The sequence below is a fragment of the Phyllopteryx taeniolatus genome, chromosome 23 (genome assembly GCF_024500385.1).
Source record: "Phyllopteryx taeniolatus isolate TA_2022b chromosome 23, UOR_Ptae_1.2, whole genome shotgun sequence".
In the NCBI taxonomy this organism is placed as follows: Eukaryota; Metazoa; Chordata; class Actinopteri; order Syngnathiformes; family Syngnathidae; genus Phyllopteryx; species Phyllopteryx taeniolatus.
This window is the reverse complement of record NC_084524.1, coordinates 5,917,109-5,938,592: the sequence shown is the minus strand read 5'-3', so window position 1 is coordinate 5,938,592 and position 21,484 is coordinate 5,917,109. Positions and strand designations below refer to the sequence as shown.

At 45.4% G+C, this 21,484-nt stretch overlaps 1 protein-coding gene across 3 annotated transcripts in view; it reads left to right on the top strand.

Annotated features, from left to right (window-relative positions):
* The window catches only part of LOC133472865 (caspase activity and apoptosis inhibitor 1), a 36,237-nt gene that overhangs the window by 7,270 nt on the left and 7,483 nt on the right, over positions 1 to 21,484 (top strand). For 2 of the 3 annotated variants that reach the window (XR_009786881.1, XR_009786880.1), the window contains exons 6-8: positions 2,606 to 2,654; positions 10,896 to 11,086; positions 18,337 to 18,435. The gene's annotated coding sequence lies outside the window, so the exon portion shown is untranslated. Of the gene's footprint in view, positions 1 to 2,605; positions 2,655 to 10,895; positions 11,087 to 18,047; positions 18,258 to 18,336; positions 18,436 to 21,484 lie in introns of all 3 variants that reach the window. The other variant, XR_009786879.1, reaches the window with a different exon arrangement.

The window sequence follows — 21,484 nt, the reverse complement described above, 5'->3', positions numbered from 1 at the left end:
CTTTGCAAATGAAAGCAGGCAGGTGCTATTATTCGCTGGGAAGCTCTTCAAATGCTACCTGACGACCAAACAATTGCGTCCATCGAGTCACGCCCAATCGCAACACCCAGAATCGGAACAAGGGCTACGATTACCAACTTTGTATCAACCCCTTAGACCAGCGATTGTCCAAGTGCGCTAGTGCTGTGCGGTCTCCCTCTAGTGGTACACGAAAGAATCAGTGCCGAAGTACAGTTCACTTGTTGAACTTTTGAGTCTCATGTACATTTCAATTGAATTGTAACCCCTACGTTTAAGTGCAAAGTTCTAACCGTGCATAATGTTCTAGTGGTTTACGATGTGGTGAACCCAAACAATAAGAAATGCCATTCCTGTCTGCGTGCCTCGTTTCCTAAAAAGAAGACAAGCGTTGCGCTTTCTGAAAAACGAAAAGCTTTAAGCTATTGTTGAATATAATTAAATCTGTCCTTCTTTACAAATAAACAAAAACAAAACCTAACTACGGAGTGGCGCGCGAACAAAGCAGGTTTGATCCCCATGCATTGGACGTTTTTGGCATCCAAGTCAAATTTCTGCCTGCTGAGCATCTGGTAGCGACTTTTCCTCACAGAGCCGCCGTTCTATGGATGAATCTGAAAAAGAAGCATTCTTTGTGTGTAGCCCCCATGCACACGGCGTACAGTTCTGAATTCAATTTCACGCACCGCTGCCTCCTCGGACAATTTAGACAGGCTGATGCCAACAGCACAACGTGAAGAGGCTTTGCTTTTTTTTCTTTTTTTTTTTTTCCTTTCTTTCTTTTTGTATGCATTGCAGAAATGGTGTCAAGAGAATGGACACACACACACACACACAGAGAGAGAGGGGGGAAGCTGCGCACTGACGGGGGAATTGTTTTCTTAGTCGCTCATCCGGTGTTTGTCCCGCCGTGTGTCTGACGACGACATGATTTATTCACCAGTGTTATGAAGAGACATGTTGCTCCTATTTTAGTTGTAAATAGTTTCTTTGCATATCCAGAAAAGCCCTATTTAAAACCAATGTATTCAAAATTTGAGTAGTAGTAGTTAATCAGAGGTGTGGCATCCAAAGGGGATGTGGATGTCGCAAACCCCAGACTTTTTCGACACCCTCACTTTTCACACACAACTCCGTATAGCCAACAGGGGGCAGTGTAGGAGTTCTTAACAATGTCACCTCTTCTCTGGAACCCCTCTGTTCCTTCTGGATAGTTACAGGAGCTAAGAGGCATTGATTTACATGGATCAACTTGGTCTCAATTTAAGCAGGGACAATTTTTGTTGCAGGGAAGGACAGTAATATGTGATGAATATCCTAAAAATGCAGTAGAATCAGCAAAGTGAAGGGAAACAAGACTGACTTCCCAGTGATTTGGTCTGGACCGTAAAACCCGCAGTGGTCCAGAGCGATCATGACTAAGCATTGTGCACAGTCCACTACTATTCAACACGTTAAAGCAGCCCAAAAAAGCCCAAAAGTTATTACGGTATCCTTAAAAAGTCTGAAATTCATTTTGCAAAATGGAAGCCTTAGGTACCAGCCGCCTTTTTAAAGGTCTTAAAAATGCAACCGACACGTGAGAAGACTAAAACGGTCCACCTGCCTTCGTATCTGGTCCGTTGTGCACTGGATAAGCTATTCCATCTTGTAATACCACTGTGTCCCTAAAGAGGCAGTAGTGTGCTGTTTTGTAAGTGGTGTTGCGTCAAGCTAACTTTCAGAGAGATACAACGGTGATTATCTCACTCCCCCTTCGTGGTTTCCGTATTTAACGCGGTGTGGACGGCTTCATAAATCAGCCACTTAGCTTAATGTGCCTCTCCTTTTGGGAGGAAGTAAATAACTACTCCAAGCACATTTGTCTTTGTAACCATTTCGACTGATGCGGGCCACTGAAGATGCTGTCCAGCTAAGGACCCAAATAGGCAGGTGTGGGGATTTGGGTGGGGGATCGCTTGATCTGTTAGCATCTGTGGCTTCCTAGTGAAGAAAAGGTCAGTCGATCTTTCAAGCCTTCAGTGTCTGTCGGAGATGACTCATTTCAAAAAGGCGCCTTTGCACGAACCAGATCTTTATCGCCAGTCACATTTTGGCGCCGACTACATCCAAGAAGCTTTTTAAGTCCCTCGCTTTTAAAGCTCGGTATACCAACAGTTGCATCATTTGGAAAACTTGAAAGCCCCGACCGGAGTCTCTCTGTCAGCGTTTTTGAAACTTCCACTGCCGGCGGCGCTAACAAATAACACAAAGTTTTGCTAAGTGTGAAATCATATAGCGGCACTGTTAAACACAAACTTGATCGAGGGGATTCTGCTCTGGCAGTGAAATATTTTTGATGCTGCGGTCGTGACGCATTTTTCCAACCATGGCCGATCTTTGACAAAACCAAGTTGAATCCGAATTGCACTTAAGCATTGGGAAGAAGGAGCTGAAAGTGATTTCAATTGTCTAAGCAGATAAATCATACATGTTGAGCGCGTCTCGCGTTTAATTTGCCCAAGAAGCCACGTTTACTCTGAAGGTTACAGTCTCAGCATTTCAATTAGTCATACTGCTTTTTTTTTGCTTTTTTTTTTCCCGGCAGGAGAGAGCCTCCAACCAGGCTTTGAGAATTTTCTCCCAGCCCATTTAAGGTGAGGTATCCCAACAAACGAGTAGAAAGCTGACGCGACCGAACGACCGACACATTGGCAGACAAAACCGATCGTCAACAAACGTACTGTCCTACCAACAAAACGGACCGACTGACCGACAAAAACAGTATACAAATCGACTGATCAACGCAGATAAACAAAAAGAGAGAAGAAACCGACCAACCAAACCACCGATAAATTGATCAACGCTGAAACAAGCAGACAAACCAACCCACATATCAAACATTCAACTAACAAACCACGGTAACCACGGTAGCTAAAAGGCAGATGGAGACGCACTGCAGTCCATCGATTGGTTGACACAATCAGCCCTTTTTCTCCTTTTTGCCCTCTACACGGGTGAAAAGCGTATGATAGATCTTGAAAGACTTCCAGTTGCACCACATTTCAAGGAGACATTGGACCTTCCTATCAGACGATTCGAGGTGACGGATCCCGGCAATCACGTAATACAGGTTCTCGGGGGAAAAAGCTGTTTTTAAATTAACCACATTTCAAATCAAGCACCCTTTTGCGAATTGGAAGTCGGCAGTTCGAGGGCACCTGATGCTAGCTGGGTCGGACCGGAGGCGCGACGGGAATGGCGAGGGCGGTGGGTGTCTCGTCTGACAAGAGGACAGAAGCTGTCATCTGGAAAACAATTTGTGCCCACGACTGAAAGCCGAAAGCTATATTTTACAGCGTGGCTTCAAAATGGCTTTTGTGGGTCCGGGTGGCTTTTTAAATAATGCAATCGGTTAAAAGCTCTCTGTAAATGCGATTCTCATATGGCCTGAGGAGCGACAAAGGATCTCTTTTTCTTTTCTGGAAAGAATGTTATCATTTTTGCGCCATCTAGATCACGTCTTCTTTTCTTTGACGCTTTGATTGAACGTGTACTCGTGTCACGCCGAGACCTTTTATCTGCTCTTTTTCATTAACGGTCATTTAAAGGACTGTTTTGATAACAGGGCTTCAAAGGAGTGATCATATGACCTTTGCTTCCTGAGAAAACCTTGACTATTTCGATGAATTTTTTAAACTAATTTTTTTAAAAGCTCGGTAGACCGGATATCTCTTTACACGCTATAAAGATTCTCAATAATGGATCTTATAAATCTAGCTTTTGATTTGCACGCACTGCTTCACCAACATCTCGTGGGTTCTTCCGTGGGCCTCCAACACGGTGTCAAGCCGTCACCCCCGCCTCCTCCTTTGTTTTGATTAAAAGTCATAGGAGGCACTTGTTTGCACGGTCATGCATTGAGCAGTATAGTTTGTTTACCCTCTTCCCCTGCCTGCCTGAAAGTGCCGTCTCATTGGCAAAACGCATAAGTTCACCCTCTAGACACCAGGGCTGACAAAATGATGGATCGGATCTTCCATTATTGGATTGTTGATCTATAGTCACGCCTCCTTTCGTCCTCGCCGTCAGAGTAGATATTGGCATTTGCCACTCAGGAGGCTGCACCCCACACTCCCCCCTGCCCCCTCGAGTCCCATAACTGCTGATTAGTCAAAGGGGCCCTGGCCTGTGGAATAATTAATGTTCAGCATTAGGGTCTTTACTCGGCGGAGGTGAGCGTAGCGGGTCGGGCAACAGGGGTCTTGACACCCTGTGAGCAGAGAGGTCTCAGACAGATCAAAGTTAATGTTTGCCCGGGTTAACCTCACATACCTGGGAACGGGCGAGGGATTTGTGTCTTGGCATTAGGTGAAGCCTTTAACTCATTCACTGCCAGCCTTCCCAGTTAACATGGATATTTGACTCCTAAAGCCGTCAATGGCATTGAATGTGTTAATTACTTCTTGATTCATATGTTCCTAGCTTTTTGGAAAAATCCATCTGATCGACCCACAAATGTGTTTGTTTTGTATGTTTTTGGTACTTTTATTGAATATTTGTATATTTTGTCTGTAAGCATTTTGTCAATTTTTTAATTGTTTCTAATATTTGTGTAGTTGTAATCTATTCTTGGACAAAAAATACCCTCACAAAAATGTAATAAAAATACACACATTTTGGGAAAAAATATATATATATTTTTTTCTTCTAATAGTTTATTATAAAAAAGAAAAATACAGTGATAAGAAGTATAAGACAAAAATGTGTCTACTATCCATCCATCCATCCATCCATTTTCTACCGCTTATCCGAGGTCGGGTCGCGGGGGCAGTAGCTTTAGCAGCGACGCCCAGACTTCCCTCTCCCCAAGCCACTTAATCCAGCTCTTCCGGGGTGGATCCCGAGGCGTTCCCAGGCCAGCCGAAGGACGTAGTCTCTCCAGCGTGTCCTGGGTCGTCCCCGGGGTCTCCTCCCGGTGGGACGTGCCCGGAACACCTCACCAGGGAGGCGTCCGGGAGGCATCCGAAACAGATGCCCCAGCCTCCTCATCTGGCTCCTCTCGATGTGAAGGAACAGCGGCTGCACTCTGAGATCCTCCCGGATGACCGAGCTTCTCACCCTATCTCTAAGGGAGAGCCTGGACACCCTGCGGAGGGAACTCATGGTCTCTTCCCCCACCATTGGAGCCAACTCACCACCAGGTGGTGATCAGTTGACAGCTCCGCCCCTCTCTTCATCTGAGTGTCCATGACATGCGGCCGCAAGTCCGATGACGCGACCACAAAGTCGATCATCGAACTACGACCTAGGCCCCAACTCCAGGCCTGGCTCGAGAGGGGAGCCCCGGTGACCCGTGTCCGGGCAAGGGAAACCTGAGTCCATTTTTTGTCGTCATCATAAGGGGTCTTTGAGCCGTGCTTTGTCTGGTCCCGCCCCGAGGACCTGTTTGCCATGGGTGACCCTGCCACGGGCATAAAGCCCCAGACAACTTAGCTCCTAGGATCACTGGGACACACAAAGATTTTTATATTTCAGTTGCTAATATTTGTATATTTCATCTTTTTTCAAATGTTTTTGTTGGTTATTTTTGTACTTTTCATGTTTTTGTATAATATATATATATATATTTTCTCCTAATTTTGGCATTTAAAATTTTCTTTCGTGTTCGGCGCTTGTTAAGAGTGCCCAAATGACTTGCCGCAGAGCAAATCCCTGCCGTAATTTCTTTGGCATTATCACCAAAATTCTGATAACCATGATCATGTCTGCACACTATCATCATAATACGACATTTTCAAAGCGTTTCCTCCTTAGTGCAGCCATTTTGTATTTTTTTTTTGCAATTTGAGTCACTATGGCGGCTTGCTCATCTGATAGAGGAAACGGAGAAAATCATTGATTCCATTTAAGCCCCGTAGATTGTTGAGATATGGAGATTGTTTTCAGCGTCATTATCCAACACTCAAACTGGCGTCACGTCTCCAGAGATGGAAAAAATCGGAAGTTCTATAATGAAGTGCAAATAACCACTGCTGCTTGCTCTGTGTTTTCATCCACAGGCAAGTTCCAGATAAAGTGAGGATTAGCATTAGTGTAGGTAATTATGAGCATGATTGTACATTTTTGTGGAGGGGGTGGGGGGGGGGGCCTTTATCAATGCGGGTGTTTTATGCAAAAATATGCTGGTAAGTGAAGCTAAATGAAAACAAGTCATTTTACTTTCAAAGTAGCTCGGAGGCAAACGGCTCCTTATGAAACTTTGATTCCAACCCGCTGACGTTAATCCCCCTTTTCGTGGCTCCTTTGAACGGCGCCCCGTGCTCTTAACGGCGCATTAATCGATAATGAACTCAATCTAGCCACATTAGATCCCCCATCAGGGATATATATGCTTTCTCTCCCCCCCCCCCCCCCCCCCCAAAAAAAAATAAAAATCTATAACTTATTGAGTGACATGCTCTGACAGAGATACAGATCCCCCACAGCCCCCACCCTGACAAAAAGATAATAATGCAAGCAGCTATGAATGCGCGCTCTCACCCACTTTTTCCTGGTGGAACATTTGAAATGTCTTTTGAGCCCCGTCGTCAGTGGTGCAAAACAGTGATTAATTGATGCCCACCCCTAAAAATGTTTATAATTACCGATATTAATAATTGTGGAAATAAAAATAAACACTTTGACTCGTTTCTTATTACCAAAGGGTAATAAGAAAAAAAAACAAACAAAAAAAAAAAAACATACACCGGTAAGTTTTTCAATTGTGAACAGCAAACCGTGAACCTTGCATTCGAACGTTGAGGAAAAAGGTTGTAGTGCATTTCAGGGGCATTCTGAAATTGCACCTGAAAGTTTGAAGAAGGTGGAAACTTGAATTTTGAAATACGAGTCCTGGAACTTTTCTGACACACCTCATCCGCAAGTATTTTTCCGAAATGTTAATGAGCCCAGACACTAGCGCAACGCAGCCGTTTTAGCGGTAGCTATAACTTCCGAGCCGGGTACATATTTCCCCATAAAGGTTGCCGTTATCAGTCTTTTATTCTCGCGTCGGCTTTGTCTCCCTCTCCCCGAGACCATTTTCTGACAGGAAGTATTACCGCCATTACAGATCACGAGATACCCCTGTCAAAGGGATCCGACTGATCACATGGCGGGACAGGAAATGCTGCGCGGCGCCAGCTCAGGGACAGTCAAATGGCTTGAAATAATAGGGTGCGCGCCGGGGGCCTTGACAGATAACTCAGAGGAGGCCGCACAATAGGCGATGGAACAAGCAGGAAATGGCTTCGTGTCGCAGCCGTCGCCTCCTTTCAGATGATAGCGCGCGTCACGCTGTGGACAAATATCCACGCCGGGATGGATCAAAAGCAACGCGCACGCAGGCGCCCATTACCAGTTGTACTTCTGTTGGGGTTTCTGCTTAACGAGCTTTTAATAAGAAATCATTCTCATTGGAATTAAAACATCCATCAAAACAAGCAATTTACCTGCAATTAAAAACAACATTAACGCATCATTAAACGTTCACACTGGCTTTTTGTCTTTGTTTTTTTGTTTTTTAGGGATGTCAGAGGCGGCGGCGGTGCGCGGTTTCAGATTTTGGAGCAATGCTCTCCAGGAGGGGCGCAGCATTCAAAATGTAGTGACAGAATTAATGAACTGGGTTTTGGCGCTGCGACGAATTTGGATGATTTGCCGCTATTTTCTCGAAACTCATCCGGCCGTTACTCCGTCGATTCGTCTGCGGTGAAAAACAAAGGCGCGGCTGAAGCCCCCAGCCTTCATATTTATGACTGGGGGCGCTTTGATACACCGCGTGATTCCCAAGCGCTTTTGAGAATAACGCTTCATAAACCATCGACGCGGCAGGCGGAAAAAAAGAACTGTAATGCCTGGCGATCTCGGGCTGCCGGCGAAGCTTGCCGGTCATTGATTTCCATTTAGAGGTCAGATGGCGTAATGAATTAATAGATTGGCGAATGCTTCATAAGTGGGGGAAGGGGCGCGCTATTGATTGCGTACGCCATCGATCATAAGCCTTCGTATCCTGTCTGTAGTGGCAAAATGTCCCGCAGGCTTCTCCTTGGTGTGTGGGCGTTGGAAAAATTCCACATCAGTCCAAAGCCGTTTGACCTTCAGCTGTTGCCACTCTGGCACATATCACCCTTGCAGCCCCCACGGCGACTCCAATAAATGAAAAACGGCAGCCGCCGGTTTCGGGATGAATCAGCAGTTTGCTGCGGGGCTTGATTAAATTTGATCTTGATTTCATCAAACATTTAGAGCAACCAATTAAAGAGGCGGCTGACCGGAGTCACCGGCACTTAATCCGTCAGGCTGTCAAGAAGGATCACGCGGGACGACGCTAAAGTGGTCAATATGTTGGACCGTCGTCGAAGACGCACCAAAACAAGGATCCCCAAACTGTGGCGCGTTGACAGCTGAGGGTGCAGGGGCGTCCTACGGGTCCCGTCGCAAAATACGGTCCTAACCCTCGTTTATTGCTAGGGTTTACGTTCCAGAAACCAGCCCCCACCCACCCATCCCGCGATCCATGAAAATCCACAAAGTAGCGACCATATATTTATTTAGATTTTTCAATCTTTTATGACCCTCCCCACACTCTTATTGACCTTTCCAATGGTCTTAGAAATGCTTCTTATTAAGGTCATTTGCTCAATCAGGTCAACCTTTTGAACTTTTAAACTGAAACTTTTTGTTTACATGTACAAATAAATGTCGGTTCATGCCCTGAATTTTGAACAATGATGACGTTTAGAGTAAGGAAACGTAACATTAGATTTCTAAACTGTTAACAACTTGGCATAAAAACCTCCCTGACCTAAACAAGACAAACGGATTTCATTTTCGGATTCAGCGATGCAAAACATAGGCAACGTGCTTGTTTAAAAAATATATATATATATATATTAGTATTATTCAAGTTCTATGATCAAAGTAAAATAAATATAAATATTTTGCATAATACAAAATATGCATGTGAGGTGCAGGTATTAGTTTTTTTTGTCCACTTTGAATGAGTTTGGCTTTAAAAGGCGGAAGCCTGGCCTGTTGAGTCAGCGAACGAACGTGTTTTTGGCTCAGGATTGCGGCGGGCTGTCATCTGGCAAACCGTTAGCCAGTCTGCGTGTTGAGTGACTCTGCATGAGCGCCACTTGTGGCCCGTGCAGTTCCGCGTTCGTTTTGTTACCGTGTGTTCAGTAAAGCAATTGCAAGTGCTGTCCACTATCCTCGACCACCTGTGGAGACTAACGGTAGTAGACTATATTGGATTAACTAATTAACGCTGTTTACTGTAGACTTGCAGTGGTGTGATGAAATCGTCACGGCGGGTCGGTATTACGTTCCCCGCCCCCAAGTGTGACGTTTGTTGCAAAATGAGGAGGGTGTCTGTTTTCGTAAAGGCTGCACTAGATCAACTGTATGCATGATGCTGCAGTTGATTGGGATTTCTGGCGAGTACTGGCTGTGTCCTCCGTGTGACAACAATCTCCCGTATTCTCCGCTCCCGCCTTCCCGTTAACGAGTCACCTCGCCCCTTTGTATTCGGGCTGGCCTTCTTAATTACTTGCCGCCCCTTTCGGACTGTAAATGGACTTTTCATGTCATTCTGTAATCAGAATGCACCCTGTTCACTGGCCTGACGCCCCCCATTTATTTACAAAGGACCCATGCATTATTAATCTGATTGTGTTTTTTGTTTGTTTGTTTTGTTTTTGTTATTATGTACAAGATCGTGAGTGTTATTGCACCGGGTGTATCTCTTAACATGGCCGCGTTTAATGTGATATTTATAGACGTGGCCGCTTTGGAGCGCGATATTGAGGCAGTTGTTGTGCCCGGATAGTAATTATGCGCTTTTATGACGAGACCTTTTGATAACGCCACTAAATCCAAATGGCAAATGTGACGCCTGAGCTGTATGCCATCATTGCGCTGTGTTTCACACCGTTGGCCGGCTTTCCAAAATGATGCGAATGAATGTGCGTCATTGTTACGGGAGTCCTTTGGTAGTGTCGTGGTTTGCATACTTTTTGGTCCTGGGCCGGTCACTCATAGTTGAGTAAAAAAAAAAAAAAAAATGGAAGTCAGAAATCAGTTGTGGTTTCAGTTTTTTTTTGTACAGGTATTTTGTTAAATGTCTTTTCTTAACACGGGTCATCAGAAAGTGACCATTCCAAGTGGTTCTTTTTCAAGCTCCTTCTCGGGTGCACATCCGAGTTAGTTTTTTCCTGTTTTTTTTCTGGAGGGTCGGGACGGTTCCCAATGACCGTGGAGAGTTGCAGCGACCCAAGGCCCAAGCTGTGACGAGAACCCAGAACTACGATCATTTCTCAAACCCTTAACAAGAGTTATTTCGTCTTATCTGTTCTCAGCAAACATTCCAAACATGAGACCATTCTCGGAAAGGTCACAGTTGAAAAGTCACTCCAGGGTCCTTCGACGCATTCGCTCAGGTGTCGCAGATACCTTGATTCAATATGACAGCATCGTTTTCATCCCACCTCACGGTGACCGCGGGCTCTCGGTACTTCACAACTGGGGTGTTAGCGTCTACCAATGTTATCTTCGGTGCAGCCGAGATACCCCGAGGCATTTAGGCCAGCGGTCCCCAACCGCCGGGCGACAATGAGAGTCTGAAAGAGGTTTTATTTGGAAAATCAGGTGCAGTGGCCTGTGCCTCTGAACACATGTAATCATTTGTTTTTCTTGACATGCTAGTTTCTCCAAATATGGCTCTTTAGCGCAAAAAGGGTTTGGGATGTTTTAGTGCTTTCACGTCTTTGCGGGTTTTTTTCATTTCGGTCAAAGTTCATTCGTTTACATCTTTTTGCACGAGTAACATGCCTTTGCCTCTACATGCTACCCAGCGTACGTGATTGGCTCATACTGTGGACCGAGGGACAGCGGCGGCGGACTTGCACTGTGTGCGTTTACGCTGATCGCGGACGGAGCCGTCTTGAATTACGGATTGGCCACCTTCGAGCGTTGTACGTTTTCATGACCTGGCGGCAGTTGAAGATTGCGTTCAATCTTTGGATGCGGTTGGTGAACTCTCCAGGTGGGCACACACTCTCGTCACTTTGTACCACATTGGGAACACTAAGAGAGACTCGGACAGAAACGCAGTCAAAGAACCAAATTAACGACTTCAATGTGCTATTACTTTTCCGAGCCAAACTGAAAGCCTTCCAAAAAACCTTGCCTTAAAAGGCCCAGGAAGTCCGCCATTTTGGTTTGAAGCAGCCATTTTAGGGTTATTTCCAAGGACGAACTTGTCTTACAGATGTTGTCCTTTTGCTACCAAATTTAAACGTAATGTACTGCAGACGAGGCAGATGGGCGACGCTAAATTGCAAACCATCTGAGTCGGCGAAGTTTGATGACTCTTCATTAAAACAAAAACCAAAAAACTAAACTGATAAACCTTGTAATTTGTTTTCTTTTTGGGGTGGATTTTGGAGCCAGTTTAACTAGGCATTCCGGAATTTGGTAGGGATGTTTGTCATGACCTGACCGACAGAAAAAGCCTCAAAAAGCCATGGGGTGAAACACAAAAGAAGTCCGTCATTGTGGTTTGAAATGGCCATTTTATTTTCCCTTTTCAAAGACAATTTTGACCGATTGCTGCCAAATTAGAGCCACATTTGCTTTTTCGCCATTTTGTGTGTGTTACTCTATATTAAAAGCAGTTGTGCTGGCTTCCAAATCGACATGGCGCAGGGTTTATTTTATTTTTCAGTTTTGAACTCCCTATCAGTCATCAGCCCCCTGGCGACGTGGCGTTCGCCAGCCCACACGCGCCTCGCCGGTCCAACAGCGCTGCGATTCCAAATGACAGATACATTAAAAGGGAAATCACCGGCATAACGACTTCTGTCATCTCCCATAACGTCCTCATCCGTCAATTAGGTGCTTTCCACTAAGTAGGGGATGAATATAAGGCCAGACTTTTGATGACTTTTGCACAGGAGGAATCAAAACTGCGCTGCGCAACCCGCACCCCCACCCCGCACTCAGGGAAGGCGCACAACCACTGCAAGCATTCTGAAGAAAAAAAGTCTCGGGATTGTCAAAAACCCTCGAAAAGAACCCATGCCCAAAAAGAAACGGGAAGTCAGCCATTTTGGGTTGAAACGCCCATTTTGGCCAAAGACAAACTCAAACTTGAGAGTTCATCGGCGCTCCCAAATTTGAACCACGTTTACTAGACAGATGAAAGGTGGTAATTTGCAAAACATTCAGAGTTTTCATCATTGCGTGTTAAAGTCAAAGTAACTGCAAGGCTTTAAAATGTCACTTCATTATATATCATGTAGTATCCAGTAGGCATACTCCAGGTTCATTCGGTAAAGAGTGTCATCTCAAAAGCGATGAATAACGTGACCCAAAAAGCATTTACCACTTGTTCGACACGCAGGGTGAGGGGTGGGTGTGCGCACTCATCTCAATTATCTCCACTTTAATTGTTATTTATCCCCTGTCAAGTCATGCAAATTAGCATAGCAGACAGCGCGGCAATTGCTTCAAAACAGGAGCGTTTGTTTTTTAATTATTGGCGGATCCTGTAGTCAGCTGCCAACTGCGCCATATCGAGAGATTATCAGACAGCCTTTTTTTTGTTTTATGTGTATGTTACCATAACTACGCATATTAGACATGCCTGCCGCCCGCATTTCTTATTCCAAAGGGAAGCTCGGGCTCAAGTCCGGGAGATGCTCCCGAACCAGTTTTTTTGGGGCATTTTTACGAACACGGCAAATATGTTTTGCCAAAGGTGAGATTGATTTCACCTACATCATGTTTGTGTGTTTATCCTTACCGACTGGCGTTTTACCCCCCCCCCCCCCACACACACACACCCCACTCCGGGGGGCGGCAAACGGTTTAATTGTGAGATGATTTCAGCGACGTCCGTTCGCACATGCTCCCGCCGCCGTCAGCGAGCTTTACACGCCACGGCCCATTACGACGGTTTACCGCGCACGTGTGATTCCAGCCGTTCGGCCGGTGTCGTTTGTTTGCGCACGTTGACGTGATGAAAAGAATCCGGATAAGCTCTCCGCCTTTGGGACCAGAAGGTTGCTTGCAAATAAACGGCGAAAAATGTGAGCGCAGTTTGCATCGTGTGTTAAGCAGAGCTTTTAAAGCGCCGTCAATAGCTGCGGCCTGCTATCGAACCCCCCGCGCCAATGGATACATAATGTAGATTGAATTTGAGCTATCTCGGCCTTCATAAAAGTCCACGATAACCAATGTGTGGCTCCGGTTGTACATTTCAGATATTGATCCTCCGAGGTAGTAAAATTCGACTAAGGCGGCATATGCCCGTGACAAGGTGTTGCTATGGAGACGCTTAGCCGAGAACCTGCGGCGGCTCATCTGTGCATAGTTTATGCAAACGCGCAAGATCAACAACAACAAAGAAAGTGTGTCTCCCCTGTTGTCGTGTGTTTCCATTACAAGAAATAGAAATCAATCAGTCAATTTAAAAAAAAAAAGAAAATAAAAATGGCCATCTTGTGTAGTGGTTCGCTCGGATTGTTATCAATCAATCAATGATTTGTAATTGCGATGGGAGAATCTCTCTCTTTGAATGTTCTGAACTCCTCTTAACCTCTAATAGACAACACGTTGTTTTGGTGGTACTACTGGTCGTGTATTGTGCGATTGCGTTTTGCGCAGGCATGAAAATAAGTTAACCACTGTTTTATTAGTGTTGATTGCTGACAGGTAATCACGCGTTCATTCCTCAAAAAGTTTTTTTTTTTTTTTTTTTCAAATGCAAAGTAGGCAAGCGCAATTGACCATTAATTGCATCATTAAAATTCTGATGAAAACTATGAAGGCCCTTTTTTGTAACATCAGTCAATATGGTAATTTTAACATTTACTGCCAAGCCACGTTTCCCCGTTTCTTGGTTCTTCTCTCCTCGACTTGAAACGCACCGCAGCTGCTCTAAAGGACAAAAGGCACTGGTCGCACATTTCCAAAGGATATGCAAATAGTGGAGCAGGCTTTAATTATGATATTTATAACATTGTTTTTTTTTTTTGGGGGGGGGGGGGGGGGGTATTATCCAAAGAGACTTACATTTTTATGATGTCCGCAAATTACAAATAGTGTCAGAGGCTTTAACTATTATATTTATTACTTTTTTTTGTTTTTTTTTTGTTAGCGATCAACCAAATGGAACTAGACAAAATAGGTCGTGGGTACGCACATTGTTCTGAGCTCTCTACAGATCCATGATCACGATGGAGGCTTTATTTATGATGATGTTTTTACCAACAAAAGGAATTGGCTCGTAGCTGGAATCCGAATCCGTGTTCACGCCGTATCAATTACACATGAAACAAAATCGCTTTTACCAATGAATTATAGACTCTTACAGTAATATCGTGCTATTCTTCCCACTAAATGCTGCTGGAAATGTTTCCGCGTCAGCCCCTCCCCGTCTCGGTTCCTCATCTTCATCCGGACTAAAAATAAAGCTGAGTTGCATCCAGGGAAGGTCAGTATGGATTAGGGAACGCCGCAACCCCCACCCGCGGAACAGATTTGTTTGTTGTCCGGCCCGATGTCCGATCAAGAATCAGCGAGGGAAAGTGCCTTTCTCAGCAGGACGGCACTTCCCGTCAATGATAATCCGATGTTGCTGTTCTCGGACACGGCCTTCGGTATGTCGTGGAGTGTTTTCATTGAAAAACAAATCTGTATTTGACGTTTAAGCCCTTGTAGTTAATGGGCTGAATTCCTGAATGTGTGTCTGTCTAAATTCCTAAAGTGCTTACTTCATTGCTGACTCGTCACGTTGTAGCCAAATAGGGCATGAACTGTCAACTATCGGGACAAAAATTAGGATTCTGGGTTCTGCCTGGCAGTAACTTTGCAAAAAACTGGGCTTAAAAAAAAAACAAGCAAAAATGAATGAAATGAATAATTAAAATATTATCAAATTCAAGCAAAACTATCTGGCAGCAGAACAGGAAAATTAGACTGCTTGAAGCAAGTGAAGGGCTTTCCCACAAAAACTGCCTGGTAAGAAGAAATATCTATCAAGCATATTTTGCTTTGTTTTGACAGATTAAATCTTAGTTTTTGCAGTCTGGAGGAAAAGAAATGTAGGCAATTCCTGTTGTTACGAAAGTGCTTGGCTGGCCTTTGCCATCCTGAACTTTTTTTTTTTTGTGTGCCACTCACTGTGTTCATTTTGTTGACGGTGTCTCACTCAACTAACAACGCTGCGGCATGGACACTAACTCAGCAGGACAGCTTTAATAAGCGAAATGACAACCAATGAATACAAATGCTTTGTTCTCATCACGCAGATTTATTTCCTCAGGTATTCATCGTCGGGTGGAATAGAACCCCTTTTAAAAAAACATGAAATGAAATTGAAAGGCCAAATGTCGAATCGTTTTTGTAGAGCCGGCCGTTAATTATGATGTGCTGTAATTGAAATGCACGTCTTTGGGGGCAAGCCAATTATCGGATGGGAGTGAAAGCTTGGCAGCTCCCGGCCCGTTTGCTTTGTGGAAATAGGCGACACCACACCCCTTGACTGCTTGCTTGCCACCTCTGCCATCCGAGTCTCATCTGATCACATCATATTTGCCGCAAAATTGAGCCACGGGTCGAAAGGAGGCATGAGGTGGGAAATGAGGATTCTGGATGGCGGTGTGTCAGGCGGCCGCAGTGCATTGTGGGACCTTCGACGAACAATAGCCCACGCCGCCCCCGTTGCCATCTTCGCCAGGCAACTGATTTTGCGCTTCCCTGTTGCCATCTTTGCCAAAGGAACTATCACCGACGCCGCCCCGGCTGAACAACCAGTCAGTGTGAACAATTTCGCCCAACAGCCATTGGCGCCGCCTCCTCTCGGTCGCCGTCTTTGTCGGAAAACTGATCACTCTTCCAAAGTTGACAATTTCGCCCAACAACCAAGCCCTCCCAAAACATGGCTTCTACAAGTGGAGCGATGAATAAGCGTTGGACGTTTCCATGGAATGCCTGATTACCGACATCAATGCCGCCGATGAGAGGGAGGCACGATTGCCCTTTCTTCTACACCCTTGTGACCTTTTTAAAATGTGGAGATTGGCTGGCGGACCTCAAAGACGATTATGCGGCACGTTAAGGAGATGACAAATCCGGGAGAAAAACGAACTTCGGAACAACCTTGAAGACGACTTCAAGTCGGCTTCCACTTTTTGACTTGTGGCTGCAAACGCAGCAACATCCGGCTAATTTCGCCGCTGATTTTCCATTTAAGTGATGGAAAGCGGGCTTCAACACCACCAACCCTGCCCCCCTCCCTCCCCCCACCAACCCCTGGCGGCTCACTTAAATACACTTGCCCTTTCAGCCCCACTTACCTAATAGCTGTCGGCACATCGATCAACCCCCATGCTGTCGGTCCCCTCCCGTGTGCCAAGTGCTGATGAGCTAGGACAGGCGAGCGCTTCCGCGCGTGGCGTTGCTCACAAGGTACCGGCATCCGTGACCTTTACAAGTTTAGACCATAATTTAGCCGAGATTAGCTGAGGCCAACATGTAAATTATCCAGGAGAAAGGGCAGAAGTATCAGTTCCACCTTAGTTTGGATATAACTATCTTCTGGGAGACGTTGTTGCGGAGTAGAGCAGAAAACCGTTCGGAAGTATTCAAGACAAATTAAAGCTGCAAGCAGCAAGTTAACACAAACGCAACACATCAAAATAATAGGACTTGGAGGGGGGGGGGGGGGGGGGGGGAATCGAATAACTCGGTGAAGTCAATGGAAAATTTCTGCATGAAGCGCCGCCGGACCCAAAAAAACATTTTTAAAAATTGCTCCAGGAACCATGTTTGCGCCGCTGAATCAATGTTTCACACGGACATTTATTGCAGACGGACGCAGTGTTTGGCCACTGATAAACTTTGCCCAAAACGACTTTTTAAGACACTGTTAGCTGTGTAATGTACATATAACATGATTTATGCGTGAGCTGAGTGGTAGCGGTTTTGTTTTGTTTTTTACCTAAAATGGTCACCGCTAGCGCGCTAATTAGCATTTCAGCATTTTACTGTCTCAAACAGTGTGTCCACCCAATGTATACCGTACACTCTGTTACCAATATATGCAGTTTAAGGATCGAAGTCCATCCCTCATGAATGAGAATAAAATGCACTTTGGAAGTAAAATAAATAAATAAATAATAGTGGATCGCAATCGTACAAAATGACTAGGACAAGTACCCCTGGAAAAAGACCCTAAAAATGGCCCCTTCCAACCAAGATGGTCTTTGGGGGGGGGCGCCTTAACTCCCTGTTCAAGTCCCAGGCAGTAGTAATGTCACCAGCATAGCTCATCGCTGGCTTCATAGTCGTCACGTAGACCTGCGATCTCAAGGACGACTTTTCGCTTTTTGCTGCCTCTGAGACCCGTTATTAAAGCAACACAGTGAATCGGCTTGATTGGATTACCTCCCGACCTTGACCCCGTGCGTGTGCCTGTCTGCGGGGGGGGGAGGAGGATCTCAATGTGGGAACACATCTGCTTCTTGAATAGGACGGCTCTAATGTATTAGATCTACAAGACTCTCCCGGGGTTGTTTTTGTTGACCTCCGACGATTTTACCGCAGGCACATTTTGAATCATGAGCGAAGATTAGTCACCGACGCTCCGCCGTACTTACCCGACGTCTCATACGACGTCTCAGTGACTGCGTCAACGTTTACTGTTGTATGAGACATGCCGATGAAAAGACATGGTTGCCTTCAACTGAGGAGGTTAGATTGAGGTCAATATTTTCGGGACGTCAAAGTGTCCTCCCTGACCCGCGGGAACAACATTTACTCTGTATCGAGACTTTAAAAGCCTCAAAAACAATTTGTGGTGAGTGAAATTTGTAGCGCGGTCAGGGCGTGTTGCTCTACAAATGAGTCACGATCACAAAGACTGCTGCTTCTGCATCCGGCGTCTTTTTTTTCTTTTTTCTTTTGAGGGCTCCTCAATTGAGTCTCTCTTGTCACGTAAGGTGCGTGGGCGAATGGAGGTTGTGCGGTTTTCTCCGCCGGCCTGTCGGTTTCACCAGCGAGCGCGCCGCTCGCTTGCTCCTCCAGCAAAGACACCCGCTGTTCTCGTCTTCAAACTTTGCCGTCGGCCCTGTAATCAATCACCCGCTGTCAAGACCGAGTCGTATTGATCCGGGCCAGTAGGGATCGGCCGCTGTGTTCTAAGATTTACGGTACTGAAGTCTATTTTTTTTGCTTTGTTTTTTGTTCTCGATGCTTTATTTCAACATATCCATCCATCTGTTTTCCCAGTTAGGATCAAGCCAGAGACCGGAGTCCAAACCAACTGACCAAGTACATCGTGGCCTGCTTGCCGGTCGGTCCCAATGGGATATGGCGCCAGGAAGTCAGGTATGTAAATCACTACGTTACTGATTGCCCAAGCAAAGACACCGGAACAGATATTCCCCAACATTTTCAGTTTAGGGCCCAAATTTGGCATATGTGAAATTTGAAGTCGGCCAATGCTTGCAAGATATTTGACATTTCAAAAGGAATTGTGAAATGTTCAGTTGGAGGTTTGCAAAAGCATTTGTGAAATCCTTTCAAGGCATTTGAAAACTCAAAACACGTTGGTAAACTTTGAAGTCAGGGACTTGTTGCGAGGCGATTGTGAAATTTCCAAAGGTGTTTGTCGCATTTTGCGACATTTGAACTCTGTGAATACTTTTCGCACACATCACACAGTCACGCGTTTTCCCACTACAATGTCAACATCGGACATGAAAGCAGTTGTTGCCTGCTTGATGATCAATCCAAAAAAGAAGTTCCCTTTTTCCCGTGCGGACGTCTTCATTGGGTTCAATCAGTGCATCCATAGCTGCTTTTTGATCCTATCCGTGTCAGAAATTTGCATCAACAAATGTCTCCCCCCCAAATGGCATTTTTGGCACGTACGTGTGTACTCGCTATTAATGTCGGTAATTTCGACAGACATAAGTGGTGGTGGGGGCAATCGTTTTTGTGTCACAGGCTGAGCGCCGGAACGTCAGCTTATTGGTTCCGCTTGAATTATTCATGCGAAGCACAGGATTGCTGCTTGGCTACGCGGTCCGTGTCAATGTCGCTCGGGGAGAATGATCCACCGCAGCCGACTCTTCCACATCAGCAGAAACACTACGACCACGAGATCTTTTTTATGGTTTTTCCTCTCTTGTCGCCGTGGTCTACCACGGATGTTTTTTCTTCCCTCTCCGCAAAAAAAGGCCATTTGTTAAAAAGTCATTAAAGCCGTTCGTTGCCATTTGAAGCTAAATAGTTCACGTGTCCTTTCGGGAAGTGAGCGAATTTTTGCGAGGCGTGCGTCAAATTTGGAGTGAATGAGGTTTTTCTTTCAAGGCTTTTGTAGAATTTCAAGTCAGTGATTTTTCGCAATGCATTTCTGAAATGTTGTCAACATTTTTCAAGGGGATTCTGAAATTCAGGTATCATTTTATTCAAGGCGTTTGTGAAATGTTTTATTTAGTTTAAGAAGACCTGTGGAAATGTTGAGTGAATTTTTGCCAAATCTTAAGCCAATTAATTCTTTGTGGAGTGTTTTTTTTTCCCCCCCCAAGTGAATAAATTTTCGTGAAAAATTGTGAAAGGCATCTGTGAAATTTCGTGTGTTTTTAAAGTGGTTTTGTGAAATTTCAACTCAGTGCTTTTAAGCAATGTGCTTGTTGAATTTAGTTTTTTTGGCGAGCGAGTCAATTTCGGGTAATTTTTTATTTATTTTTATTTTTTTTTTTGCAGAGGCAAGCGAACATTTGGCAATTTCAAGTCAACTTCCCCCCCCCTCCCCCATTTGTGACACTGCAAGTGCATTTTTGCAAGGCGTTAGTCCACTTTTGTGGCATATGGTGCCACTCTTGCGCCTGCCAATGACTACAGCAAATAAAATGTAATAGCCCTGTAGCCTGTGATTCATGCCTCGTCCCTGTAGCTCCATTAAACAAGCATTGATTGTCCCTGACGCCCACCCTAATCCTAATGCAAAAAATAAATACCCCCATCAATTCCCCTGGTAGATATTCCCCTCTGCCGCTCCGAGTGGGTGCAATCAATATCTGCTTTTGGGTGTAAAATAACCTTTTCATGACCAGTGAGGAAATGCGGGGCCATTCAGACCATTATTCATATTGATTTCCTCATCTGTTTTTCTCCCCGTTCTGTCTTTATTCTGGCGTTCGGCGGTAATCGTCCGTATTTACAGCGCACTCCCAGCTTGCGGTTTTACCGGAGGCGTACTCGGGTTAGCCGTGCCAGTTCGCTTCCCCTCTGAGATTACAAACAGGAGCAGAAAGTCCAGCAGACGCAGGCGAAGGAAATTGCCCGATGCCCAATCAGAAACAAGCGGGCATGTGACAGCCATGCCCACCTGAGCAGAGCAGGAACAGATGGGTAAAATTTTGAGCGAGTGCATTTTTGCAAAGCATTTTTGAAAAGACACTGAGTGAATTCAGTTCAAAGGTCACGTCAGTCAATTGCTAGGCGTTTGTGAGAATTCAAGTTGGTTCATTTTCAGACGGTCAACGATTTTTTTGTAAGGCGCTTGGGAAATTTCAAGTCGGTGAAATTTTGCAAGGCATTTGTGCAATTCCAAGTTAATGAATCCGCCCTCACATATGGCACCCCAGACAGCTGCCAACTGCCCTACATGCCAACCGACTCCATCCATCCAATTCAGTGAGACCGTTTTTTTTACTCCGCCCATCATCATTTTATAGCCCCCACCCCCACCCCACGCCCCAATCGCATGACACCTAATCACCTGTGATTAGTATCAATCAGCGTAAAGATCCCCCACCAGATCGACAGTCCAAGTGGCCCTTTTTACGGCACCGCTTCTTCACAACCAAAAAGGCAATTAGCTAATGCAGCTCGGGTGTCGGAAGGTTGGAGACATTTCAAGAGCAATGGCAATTTGCCACTCGAGGGGGGGGGGGGGGCGGGCTTGCATAAAAAATTTGGTTCGCGCCCAGATTTATGACGCTTTTAGTTGTGTTATATGTGATACGATTAGCACCGAGTGCCAATAAGCCTCACAGCTCAAGGACGTGGTCATCGCCAGGCCATCTGTCATTAATCGCGGACTGGCGCTGTGCGGCAGGCGGGCCGGCGAACGGGCGGGACCGGAGGGAGGGGGGGCAGGGAGTTTAACGGAACCACAGGTGTGACGTGAACATTGTCCGTTACGATGGATCTGCTGTTAAAAAAAAAACTAAAATAGGGCAGAGTCCTAGAAAAGTCACAATGTGGAGCAGAGTTTTGAGGAATTTTATCGCTTTGTGTATGTGGTCCAAAAGAGAATGATGTGAACAGTCAAGTAGAAGGGATGCAGGTTTCTGCCCACATGCCGCAGCTTCCAGTTGGCTGGAATCAAGTGTCTTCCCCGCCTTTCGTTTCATGGCCCTTACAT